Here is a 13,160-nt window from a genome sequence, read left to right on the forward strand (position 1 = left end):
AGTGGGAGACACTGAAGACAGACAGCAGAGAACACAAGGCTCCAGACTGGTGAAGGCGATGCCGTACCCCACGCAAAATCCGACGAGCACACGACAACGCGGAGCCAATATTTTCACCATCTAAGATCAGGCGGGTTCTAGGTTTCGCTGCCTGGCTGGAAATGCAAGATCCGAAGGGAAGAGGACGCCGAGGGTGTCACCTCCGGAGGGGAGGACGTAGAGGACCAGTCGATACATCCTCTGGTGGTGGCTATCAATGAACTGGAGCAGGAGGCAGTTAAAGAGGTGCAGTCCTCTCAAGGGGACGTCCCAGACTCTAACGGATGAACTAAGAGGGACCAGAGATGGACAAGTTACCGGCTCAGCACGGGAGCACGCAAGTTGTTTTACACACCCTATATTCATTGTACTTATAGTTCCCGACTATAATGTCTACGACAGTGGGTTCTGTGGGAGACGCTTTTGTTTTTCGCACTTGCTAGCTAATTTGTTTGAAGTGAGTTTGTAGGGGGTGAACTTGGGGAGGGCGACAGACCTTCTCCGTCTGTGCGTCCTCTTTCCCATCCCTGATGAGGAGGGGGCTGCGGGGGGAGGGAGGAAGGGTGGGGGGCATGGAAGGGAGTTTCATGGGATTCTACCGTTGGGATTGGTTGGGGACGGGAGGAAGTTGGGATGGGGGGACAGGGTGGGATGGGGAGTTTGGGACAGGGGGTGGGAGAGGGACAGGTCGGAATGGTCACGCGCGCCAGCACCCGCGACACTCCAGTAGCACCAAGACTATGCACCACATGCCAAGACATCCGACGGGATGCCGGCTAACCATATAGAGACAGAGCAGGATCTGGAGGGGCTCAAGATTTTTAACGTGGAATGTGAATGGGCTAGGAAGTAAGATTAAGCGTGGCCTAGTGAATGCATATGTGAAAAGGGTGGGCCCGGACATAACCCTTTTACAAGAAACGCACCTCCAGGGCACTATATGTGGCTTTCTAGCCAGAGGGCAGTACAAAGTTCTCGCACATGCAGGATTTACTACAGGCTCAAGGGGAGTGGCCATATTGATTGTGGGAGTAAGGGGCACATGGAGACGGCAGGAATACACAATCATCTCGGCATATGCCCCTCCTAAACTGCAGGCAGCTACATTGAAAGGGATAACTGATATCCTCCTTGATTCATCAGATACATTACAGGTGCTAGGGGAGGACTTCAATGAGGTGCTGGTCCCGACGCAAGACAGATCGGGAGACAGGGCTAGAGACTAGAGACCAGACCCCGACGTTGCTATCTAGGATGATTACTACCCTGGGACTGACGGATGTCTGGAGATGGCTACACACGGACGTAAGGGCCTACTCATTTTTTTTTCGGGCGCCCACAGGGTCTATTCACGACTGGACTATATTTTTCTTGCCCGACATCTCCTGACGAGGGACGTCCTAGCTGAATACAGAGCCAGAGGGATTTCGGATCATTCCCCGCTCCTGGTGACAGTAGGGAGGAGGAAGGAAAGGAGAAACGGGTCCTGGAGACTGACAGCCTGGGACCTGCAAAACCAGGCCATCCTAAATGGCCTCAGGGCCGATATAAAAGTTTACTTAGCTGAAAATGAGGGGTCAGTATTATCTAAAGTGGTTTTATGGTAGGCCTTTAAGGCGGTCATGAGAGATAGGGCACAGAATAGACTGGCGGAGGAGACCCGGAAATTCCAGAGAGACACTGAGGCGTTAGAGACCCAGATTTTGGAACTGGAAAAGGAACACCAACTTGTTGGACCCCCGAAATCCCTTTGTAGACTGTTAGATGTCCAAGGTCAATATAGGGACATGGTAACGGGAGAGGCCAAAACACAGGCGCTAGCAACACTACACCGTTTGTATGATGTAGGAGACAAGTCGGGAAAGTTGCTGGCTTGGCTCAGCAGAAAAGAAAGAGATGCCAGGTGGGTAGAGCGGGTTCGGGACACCCAGGGGAACCTGACGGGGTCAGATGCTCAGATTGCGGAGGCTTTTGCTATGCACTATAAACATTTCTATGAAGCGAGAGCCTAAGGAACACGAGACAAGGCCTTGCAGTACATGTCACACCTGGACCTCCCAGTGCTGGCTGCCGAGGAACTCGATGACCTGGAGGCCATCATCACACTAGACGAAGTCAAGACCGCCCTAACTAAACTGCGGGCGGGAAAGTCCCCTGGCCCGAACGGGTTCCCAGCAGAGTTTTTTAAACGAACGGCAGACCTATTGGCCCGCCATCTACTGGGGCTCTTTGAAGGGGCAGTTCAAGAGGGGGAACTGCCTCCGGATCTCCGCATGGCAACGATCATACCAATATACAAGGAGGGTAAACCACCAGATGACTGTTCATCGTACCCCCCTATTTCCCTCTTGAATATAGAGGTGAAGCTCCTGGCGACCATCTTGGCGCTCAGATTGCGGAAAGTGATCCCAGAACTGGTGCATCTGGATCAAACCTGGTTCTTGCCGGGAAGGGCCACTAGATTTAACCTTCGACGGACCCACAACTGGCTACAGGAGATGGGTAGTAGACGGGACCCTCACTGGTTTCTCTCTCTAGACGCCGAGAAGGCATTTGATGCCGTCCACTGACCGTTTCTGGAGGGAGTCCTGGAGCAGCTTGGTTTTGGTCCCAACTTCCGAAAATGGGTCCAATTATTATATACAGACCCTAGAGCGAAGGTTAAAGTAAACGGGATTTTATCCTGGGACTTCCCAGTGAAACGAGGGACCCGGCAGCGGTGCCCCCTGTCCCTCCAGCTTTTTACGCTAACAATTGAGGTACTCGCGAGTGCAATTCGGCAAAACCCGGAAATTAGAGGTTTCCAACTGGGGGCAACGGATACCGCTGAGGAAAAAATATCCCTCTAAGCGGATGATGTCCTTTTATACATAACGGACCCAGAAACCACGGTACCGGCCCTATTCTCAGAGCTGGAAAGGTACGGAGCTCACGCAGGGTACCGGATAAACTGGCATAAGTCCGTCCTCTATAACCCCAGGGGACAGGAGCACTGCATGGGCCTTCCTGACCGGTTACAGGCGACTAGAGAGGGATTTACCTACCTTGGTGTGTTTGTGATGCTTGATAGCCGCCGCTCATATGACAAGAACATAAGAAGGATAGTACATAATTTTATAGAAGATGCGAACAGATGGGTTTGCTCCTCCTCACGATCCTGGGACGTGCAGCCATGTTTAAAATTATGATACTGCCCAAACTCCTATATGCATTTCAGAATGAATACTACCCCTTCCCCCGTAAGGTGTTGATGGAAATTAATGCGGAACTACGAACCTTTCTATGGTTGGGTAAACACCCGCGCGTGGCACTGACGACTCTGCAACGGCACCAGTACAGTGGAGGGATCTCACTCCCTAGCGTCGAGGCTTACTATTGGGCGGAACACTTGGCGCCCATTAATGATTGGCTTCATGCCCCGGTTCTACACCCCACATATGCACTAGAGAGGCACACAATGGCGAATCGCCCATATAATTACTACCTCTATGGGGGCAAAGGGAGGGGGAGACTCCTGCCAGCTACCAGACTTACCCTGACGGTCTGGAATCGGGCAACAAAGACCATAGGCTGGGAAAAAGAGGCCCACTAGACAGACGCCGATATGGCAATGTGCTTGTCTGCAAGAACTGAATAAATTGAAAGGGTTTCAAAGGTGGGACGACATAGGGATCTCGACGCTAGGCGATGTGACGGCTAAAGGGGAACTGAAATCTTTCCAAGCATTAAGGGCGGAATTTGGCCTGCACCGTTCCCAATACTTTAAATATGCGCAATTGAGACATGCCTGGCGGGCAGAAGGGATCCCATTGGACACACTCCCTGAATATGCACCTTTAGAGGGACGCCTCCTACAGGAACAAATTCAGGAAAGGGCGGTATCGCTCACATATAGGACACTTATGAATAACATGCCGGAGGACCTGGGTACACTTAGAAGCAGGTGGGAGGGAGATGTGGGAGAAATGGATACGGTGGACTGGGATACAGTTTTAATGCATCCCATAGAGGTAGCTATTAAATCCCGGTTGAGGCTCATCCAATTTAACATCCTCCATAGGACTTATTTTGATAGGGTGCGCTTACATAAAATGGGGAGAGCTGGCGACCAGACTTGCATGAGATGTGGCAGAGAAGAGGGGAATTTCTACCATATAATCTGGTCATGCCCGATAATTCAAGCCTACTGGACAGAGGTCCTGAGTGAACTGGGGGAGGTGCTGGAGACTCCCTTGCCACTGGACCCTAAACTGGTCCTGTTGGGTATGACCAACGATGTGGATCTCGCATGCCTGCTATTGATTTTCCTGGTCCTGGCTTTGGTGGTGGCCAAGAGAGACGTGGCGAGGAAGTGGGGGGTAGCCGCGCCACCGCAGTTGGAGGAATGGCGGAGGGGTCTAGATTTATACATGGCAGCTGTAAGGGTCACGTACAAGGCTAGGGGGTGCCCTAAGAAATTTGGAAGAGTCTGGAGTAAATGGCGAAATATCATGGACTCGATGGGGGACTTTGAAAGTGGGTATGGAGGAAAGATATGACAATGGGCATAGGCACTCCGGAAGGTAGCCAGATATGGCAATACGGACTTGGGCCCGAGACTGTTCCGGTGAAGATACTTGCTCTGAATGAGACTATATTGCTTTTAATGGTGATGATCGGTGGGTGGGAGGTTGGGGGGGGGGGAGGAGGGTGTGATGACCAATAACGACATGATTGTATTGTTGTTACTTAATAAAATGCAAATAATTCTTTTTTCTTTTTTTTAAAAGAATATATGGAATCAAATGGATATCTGTGTTCACAATTATATATGTATATAAACTTTTTGGTTAATGGTTTTAATTGTAATATATAATCATGTATTTCAAATATATGTTTGGGAATTGGAGTATTTATGTTTACATTCAGGTTTTAACAATTAATATTGACATGTGAGAGATATTCTGTTGTCTTGAAGGTGGTTGGCAGCATTGGCTTCAAACTACGAAAACACATTGACGCATATATAGTGCTAAAATCTGTGAAACAGGCGGGCATATTAGATAAGAATTGTTTTTGGATCATGTGCCTATATCTGATTATTTGTACTATTTAGCATTTTACAAAGACAGTGTGTATTGTCTTGTGTTCTCTTTCTCCTTTTTTCTAATTTTATTTTTTATTTATAAAGTTTTATATAGCGCGAACATGATCCCAAAGGATATCAGAGCGCTTTACAATTTGAGGGAGAGGAAGGTAATAGTTGCAGTACAGTCATCAAAGGAATTCCAACCCAAGCAAATCAAATATGCATATCAAACAAAAGGTTATCAACATAAGGGACAACAGAGGGAAATATAATAATTGAGCCATAGACAACTGGGAGGGGAGCAAGTGACTAGAAAAGCAGAATAATACCAAAGGCAGGATTTAGGGTGTAAGTCCAGAGCATTACAACAGACAATCCGAGACCCTTTTAAAGTAGGTACTTGTTCATGAGGAATCTTTTTACTTCCAATTTCAAGGCAACCTTGGAGGAAATTCTGCGTATTTCCGGTGGGAGAGAGTTCCAGATCTTCGGCGCAGAGCCGGAGAACGCTCGTTGACACGTTCTCTATTTGCGAAAGTTCTGTGGTTTCAGGAGGAGTTAGCACTCCTAGAAGGTCTGCCCCTCCAGATAATTCTAGCTTTTGTGCTAGATAACTGGAGGTATTGAAATGGAGGGCTTTGTGAGACAGACAGGCAATCTTTAGCTGAATTCTTGCTTCATGGGGCAACCAATTTAGGGATTTTAAGACTGGGGAGTTCTTTTGATACCCGTGACCAATCTGGCCGCCGCATTCAGAGAAGCCCTTAGTGGGGCCAGGGTATATTTGGGAAGGCCACAGAGCGTAGCACTGCCATAGTCCAGCCTCGGCAAAACATGCGCTTGGACCACTTGCTTGAAGTCCGCTTGTGGTAGGAAAGATTTTAGATTCCTGAGTGTCCTCATTAGGTGATTAGCTCCCTTGCACACATTGCTGATATGATTTTTCATGTTCAGGTGCTTGTCTAGGGTGAGTCCAAGAGATTTGGCTGAGTCAACAATGAGGGGGGAGTAGCTGAAAGCAGTGAGGTGGTTCATCCAAAGGTCTATTTTTGGGATGTGATTCGGGGGAGAAATGAGAAGGAATTCGGTTTTGGAGGAGTTCGGCAAAAGATGGTCCTCAGTTAACCAGTTTTGAGTATTTATTAGGGTAGAGTTGAGTGATATGAGGTTATTCGGGGAGAAGATTTTCAGATAGAGTTGCGTATCATCATCATACATATGGAAGAGAATGTCAGCGGAATTTAGTGCATTAGCTAGGGGTTCCAAGAACAGATTGAAGAGTACGGGGGATAGGGCAGAACCTTGGGGGACACCCATTGATACTGGTGATGGCTGGGAGAGAGAGATTGGTTCGCCTTAATTCTTTGGGATCTGTGGTGGAGGAAAGACGAGAAACATTGCAGCACCGCGCCAGAAAGGCTCATCATGTGCTTCAAAATGGATAGGAGGTTGGCGTGATTAACAGTGTCAAATGCTGAGGAAAGGTCAAGGAGGATAATGAGGCAGGATTCATTTTGGTCGAGCATTTTTAAAATGTCATCCATAACGTGAGTGAGAGCCGATTCTGTGCTGTGCCCACTCCGGAAGCCAGATTGGTGTTGGTCCAGGAGGTGGAAATTCACTGAGAGTCGATTCTGTGCTGTGCCCACTCTGGAAGCCAGATTGGTGTTAGTCCAGGAGGTGGAAATTCACTGAGAGACGATACTGTGCTGTGCCCACTCCGGAAGCCAGATTGGTGTTGGTCTAGGAGGTGGAAATTCACAATGTGGGCACAGAGTTGAGATTGGATGCATTTTTCAAGGAGTTTGGTAAGGGTGGGGATGTTAGAGATAGGGCGGAAGTTGTTAAGGTCCGTACTGTCTGCTGTAGGCTTTTTTAGGATAGGTGTTACCTGAGCAGCTTTTAGGCAATCCGGGATTGTACCTTGAGAGAGACCCATTTACAATCTTTGTCCAGATGGGGGTGACGACCTCCTTCAGTTCTTTGAAGATGGACGTGGTAATGGGTCGCTAAAATGATTAGATGAGTTGATGCTCTGTAGAATCTTGTTAGTGTCTCTTTCACTGAGGGAAGTGAAGGTGCTCCAGGAGGGATTGTTCTTGGTGTTCCAGCTAGTCGGTTCGATTTTCTCAGATAGGGCCGGGGTGGGTGAAGACCTACCGGATAGCAATATCGTCTTCCTGGAGTCAAGATCTATATTGATGAGTCTGGATTTCTCAGCAAAGAAGGCAGCCAGTTCATCGCATGAAGGTGGGCTGACTCCAGAAAGCGAGCGGCTTTGTGTGTCGACCGATTGTTGTTTCACCAGCTCAAAAAGTTTCTTGGGGCGATTAGCGGCTTGATTGAGTTGGGACCTGAAGTAGTCGGCCTTCGCGATCTTGATTTGTTTGTTATAGGAACTCCTTACCGTTCTAAGGATTATTAGTTGTTCCGAAGTTGGATTTGATTTCCAGGATCCTTCAATTGCCCTAAGGTTGCGGCGCTCCGTGTTTAAGTTGTCGTTGAACCACGGTTTGGAAATTTTAGTTGGGGCATTTTTTTGTTGTAATGGAGCAATGGAATCCATGATGCTAGCGATAGTAGTGTTGTAGAAGTTAGTGAGTGCATGTACCTCAGTCAGGTCCACTTGAGGAGAGAGGGCAGATATACAGTGGGTTGCTAGATCTGCTGTGTTGATATTTCTGAGGTCCCTTTTCCAAATCTTCGATTTCATTGGTTGAGACTTCCTCTGGGAGACTTCTATGTTGATAAAAAAGAAGATGCAGTGATGATCGGACCAATCACACGGGTAATGGTGACAATGTAATGGTGTGATCTTTGGTGATGATGAGGTCCAGAATTTCTCCTTTAGTATGGGTTGGCTGGTCACAATTTTGAATCAGATCGTGATCAATTAGGAAGGATTTGAGGCATGTTACAGCTTGGTCATTGAGGTTGGACCAGTGAAGGTTGAAATCACCAAGGAAGATTTGGGCAATGGTAGAATCAACATTGCCAGAGATGATTTCCATTAACTGCTCGATGAAGGGGAGTTTGTCCCCGGGGGGGAGGGGGGTGATAAAATGTGTGTAGTTTGCACACCCGAAGGTTGTGACTAAAGATATTGAGACAAAGATATTCGCATGACGATGGCTTAAAGGACTCCGAGTGGGAGACCGATCGTGTTCTCCGATGTATACAGGCTAGGCCAACTCCTAGCTTCAAAGCTCTGTCTAGACGCATTATGTCGTGAGTAGGAGGCACTAGGAGGACTAGGAAGGGAGTGGAAGCGGGATTGAGCCACGTTTCAGACAGGATGATGACGTCTATCTCATTGTGTTGGATGAGGTCGAATATGTCAGAGGCGTGTTTGCTGACTGACCTGCAGTTGAGTAGTACGCATCTAAGATGCACTGGTGTAGGAGGGGGAGGAGACCGTATGATGTTCACTCTCATAAGGTTGTCATTATTTAGGCCTCTTGGGTTGTTCGGGGGATCTCTGTAAGGGTTAGCCTGGATAGCTAGAATTTGTCCCAGAACAGTCTTGTTGGTGTCTAAGATAAGTGAGTAAGAATTGAGTAGGTCATTGATATCGTTAGACGCGAGATAGGCCTTCGTTCTTCTGGTGCGGGAGGGAGCGTCAGGTAAGGGTATGGTTTTTGAGAAGGGGAGTGGGGGAGGCTGACCACAACGAGTTCTGTCACTAGCAGGTGCTCTGGGCAACTTTGAACGGGTGAGGAGGGAACTGATGAAGGGGAGGTGTTCAATCGAGAGGGCTTTCAGATCATGAAGTTCGATTGTGAGAAGGTGCAGCTGGAGAGATAAGTCGTCCAGGTGCGCTCCCAGGCCTGAATGTTGTGAGAAGGGTAAAGGTTGAGTGGGGAGTTCAGGCAGAGAGGAGGGTTCTCGATGTGTACCAGAGAGGTCTAAGGATGTATTTTGAGGTTCCTGAGGGATGATCCGGACATTGCGGACTTGCGGTGTTCCATGATGTAAGGATAGAGGGATTGGTGAGGGTATGAGGGTAGAAGAACCATTGTCCTGAGAGTTAGGGACGGTCCCGTAAGGATTGAGTGGAATTAGCGGAACACGATCCGTAGAGGGCACTTGCCCGGACTCCGACCTAGCGGGTGACGTAGAAAGAGGGATGCTTGATGGGGGAACTTTCGATGAGTGCGATGGCGATGGGGTGAGAGGGGGACTCGGAGCTCGAGAGTTAACCTGTATCGGAATATTGTGATATTAACTTTGTATGGAAAAATATTTATGCAAAAGTAATCTTTTTCTAAATTCACGAAAATAATGTAATGAGTTTTACCATATATGAAGGATTAGGTTACATAATATGTACAGTGTCATTTGAAACACCATTTTTATTATATTAAACATATGATTGTGGTAGTAAAAGTTGTGGTACATTACTCAGGCGGGGGCCCATGCACACGAGTGGTGGATAAATGAGTGACTGCATGTATGGTGGTATGCATTTCCAGAAAGGTAAAACCTTGTTACTTTACAGTTTCTTTAATTCTTGACTGAGACAACTGCATATTGACTTTCTAGGATCCCCTGTGTGATGGCCCTAAGCTCTGGGGGACGACCTATCACACCCCTAGGAGGTCTTGACTGCCATATTTTCTTTTTGCCCTGCTAGCATAAATGTTTGAATGATGGTGGCCAAGGACATGGTGCAACACACTTTTCCAATGTCCAGGGGATAGTTCTGCTCCTTCAAGGCACTTCTGTTGGATTCTCTTCAAGGGCAGAAATGTAATATCCCGCAGACGGTAGCATGAAGAGATTCAGGGATGCTTCATGTACCCATATCTTGCTGTCAGACACCTTTTTAGTGCCATCCCTAGGCCCCTCAGAGCAACACTCAATGACGTTCGTACACCTCTAACTCGTAGGTGGACACCCCTCAAGACTCTTCAGTCTGATGGCCTTGCATTATAGAATGGATAGGCAACTTCGTACCTGCATTGGATACCCTCACCCAAACAGCTCACTCCACCTCAATATCCTCCCATCCAGAGCTTTTCCTGTGTCTAACGTTAATTGCTGGGGAGAATTTTATTTATCTATAAACACTGCCATGTGAACAACAAAGAGTGTAAGTGTACTGCCTGAATTAATCTCAGCCACAGGTAACCAGGGGGGCAACGCTTGGTCAGTAAGATTGGAGAGGGGAGGCGCGAACTTCAGATTTCTCAACAAGAACGCTGGCATATCTACTTTAAAAAAAACACTATATTTTTCAAACTACGAAACATTTTTTAAGACCTTCAAAACAGAAACAAGAGAGTGAGTGTTTTGGTCTGTGCGTATGTAAAAAAAAAACAACAACAAAAAAAATAGAAACCTCATCATATCCCTACAGAATACATTTATGGGGGGGGTGTAGCACCCCAAACACCCCTAAAGCTACGCCCCTGCTGCTAATGATTTTGGGTAACATTTCAGTGCCACCTTTGCGACACTTCAGGCAGAGGGCAACCACGGACTAATTACAAGGTGCTGACATTAGCTTTAGAATTTCTTCCATAATTCTATGCTAAACTCCCAATAAAAATATTTGTGAAATCAAAAAAAAAAAAGAATTTCTTCCATAACATTTTCTTTTTTGCTGAGTGAGTCACCCTGGGTGACACAAGTATGCCCAAACGTGGGGCCCATAGCTCCTTGTTTCATGGTCCTTAAGATGCCAACGGGCTCATCCCGTCTTAGATTGATGGTATTCCAGAGCACAGGACACATGGTTTAGAAGTTCAAGTTAGGCTGTCCTCTTTAGAGGCTGGCCCAAGACACATTACTCCTGGCCAGATTCCGGCCACCATCCTATTTGTTTACATTTAACACCACCAGAGACCAACAACATGCACTGCTGTCTTGGCCCTGCCTAAAAAGGGTCAGAAAAGCTCAAACAGCAAAAATCCCTTCTGCGTTGACACATGGACCAGCCATGAAGCATCAAAAGGACACCATGCCAACCCCAAAAGACTACATAAACCACAAAGTGTACAAACAGTACTCAGGAAGGTGGGCTCTAGAGCCTGGATCATTGCAGGGTTATTGTTTTGGCGCTCGAGCCCGACTCTGGGGCACTGCCCAGTCAGGCACTGTCTTCACTTTGCTGTCCTATGTACCGGTCTCTGACGGACACATCACCAGTCAGAGTCTAAATGTTTGCGCCCTGCCTCTGGGGCGCTAATCAGACAGCCCGCGCCTGCTGTATTTATGTTTTTTGATCTACCCTGCAGTTATCACGCGCCGGGCAACATAAGAGGCTGCAGGTGCCGGCTGTGTGACAGACTGACCTGCGCTTCCATCTGCAATTACCTCTCCCCGTCTGCGAGGGCCTCCGTCAGGGACCCTGCAATACAGCACTAAGTGCTCCGCGCTGTGATAAGTGGTTGCCTGGCTCTGCCGGTGCCAGGGGGCGGGGAGGTGAAGCAGAGTCAGCTCAGCCGTGAACACCGGCTGCGGGCCGGGCTGGGCCGTAGCGACGCGGCTGCTGACCCGGCCGCTGTTTCTTCGGTCTCTTGTGAGGTGGGCTTGAGCCGCTGCCCTGAGCCCTGCGAAGAGAGGGGGCGCGAGGCGGCTGGAGAAGGGTAAACATCCGGTGCTTTCCAATTGGACCACACCCTTCCGCCCCCGCGTAGCTTTTTAGAGGTATCAGCGTCCTTTGGTGGTATCAGACTTTGTTTAAATGCAACGATCGTGTCTCATTCAACGCGTGGCCTTTGGTTGGAGAAATAGGTTTTTCCACTGTTTCGGATCGCTTTGAAATACTTTAAATCCTTTTTTAAATCTCAGTTTTTCAGGTGGATTTTCAATATAAAAAGACTGCATAGCTGCCAAGGTTTCAGATTGCTATGTGTGACATTTTCAAAATGTCAGTGTAATTATGAGTGACATTTTAACGACTAGGAGTGACACTTTCGCACAATAGATGAGGGAAACATATAATTATCAGAAATTACACCCATTTGAGCAATAAGAAACTCCAAGAACATCCTAAAAGTGCTGCAAAGCACTAGAAATGGTCTCTGTCCACATGGAACCTGACCCAACAGGAAGAATCACCACTGACGACCGAATGTGTGACAAAACCACAAAGAACTGGTAGCTTTTATGTGGCGAAGTACACATAAATGCACGTTCTAGTCAATTACCATATACATGCAAGTGTGTCAACAGAACCATGCACTTGAAGAGGAAACGGGATAGTCTATTTTCATCGACAATTCCCATGCACCCATGACACGCTAACCTGTTAATACCCGTTCCAAAAATCCCCCTAACCCCCACACTAGTACTGCACACATTTCAGATACAGATACGTAAACTTTCCATTGAAACAATAATGCCCTCGAACGTTCTCCCAACACTGATGTACTTCGCCTTATATGTCAATCTCTGCCATATAATGGTCTTGATATTGCATGAGTCAGGAATGCTTAATAAAACGGTTTATAAAGTCCCTTTTCATAAGATGAGGACTACACACACATCTCGTCTTAGCACACGTGTGTGATGGTCTTCCTACCTCACCATCCACTCTTCACCTCAGTGAGCAAAGGGCAGTGACACACGACAGGAGAGGGCGAGAAGCCAGCATCGTTGTCTCTGGGCGCCTCCTCCCGCCTCTGTGCTCTGGTTAAAGTGAGCCAAAGTCACCGAGCTAAACTCATTGCACCTCAGCAGAGGCCCAAGCACTCCAGTGCCTGCCATCCAAGTCTCCACGTGCCCTGCATCTCATAATAGGTGCAAGCAGCAGGCAGTGCTGCGAGCACCAAGATTGCGGCGGCGCCCGCACAGCTGCCTCGGGCCTGGCCAGCGCAGATTCACAGTCAGACCTGTCCCGGTGCTCCGGCCTGCAAACGTCAACGAACAACCGCGGCCGCCACGGTGTTCTGAGTGACTCCTCCGCCTCCAGTCCAGCCCCGCCCAGGCTGTGGTGGGCCCGGCTGGGTGCAGACCGTAGGATGCATTACCGCGCTGGCAGTAGAGGTAATAAACAGCATGGGCCAATTTCCGAATTCAGCTACTGCCCGCTCGCACCTCGGAAGGC

At 48.2% G+C, this 13,160-nt stretch overlaps 1 long non-coding RNA gene across 3 annotated transcripts in view; it reads right to left on the bottom strand.

Annotated features, from left to right (window-relative positions):
* Window positions 1-11,635, bottom strand: part of LOC144781288 (uncharacterized) — a 451,961-nt gene extending 440,326 nt beyond the window's left edge. For 2 of the 3 annotated variants that reach the window (XR_013600936.1, XR_013600939.1), the window contains exon 1: window positions 11,404-11,635. This is a non-coding gene — a long non-coding RNA (uncharacterized LOC144781288). The remainder of the gene's footprint in view (window positions 1-11,403) is intronic. The other variant, XR_013600937.1, reaches the window with a different exon arrangement.
* Between the last annotated feature and the right edge of the window lie 1,525 nt (window positions 11,636-13,160).

The sequence above is a fragment of the Lissotriton helveticus genome, chromosome 9 (assembly GCF_964261635.1).
Source record: "Lissotriton helveticus chromosome 9, aLisHel1.1, whole genome shotgun sequence".
NCBI classification, from domain to species: domain Eukaryota; kingdom Metazoa; phylum Chordata; class Amphibia; order Caudata; family Salamandridae; genus Lissotriton; species Lissotriton helveticus.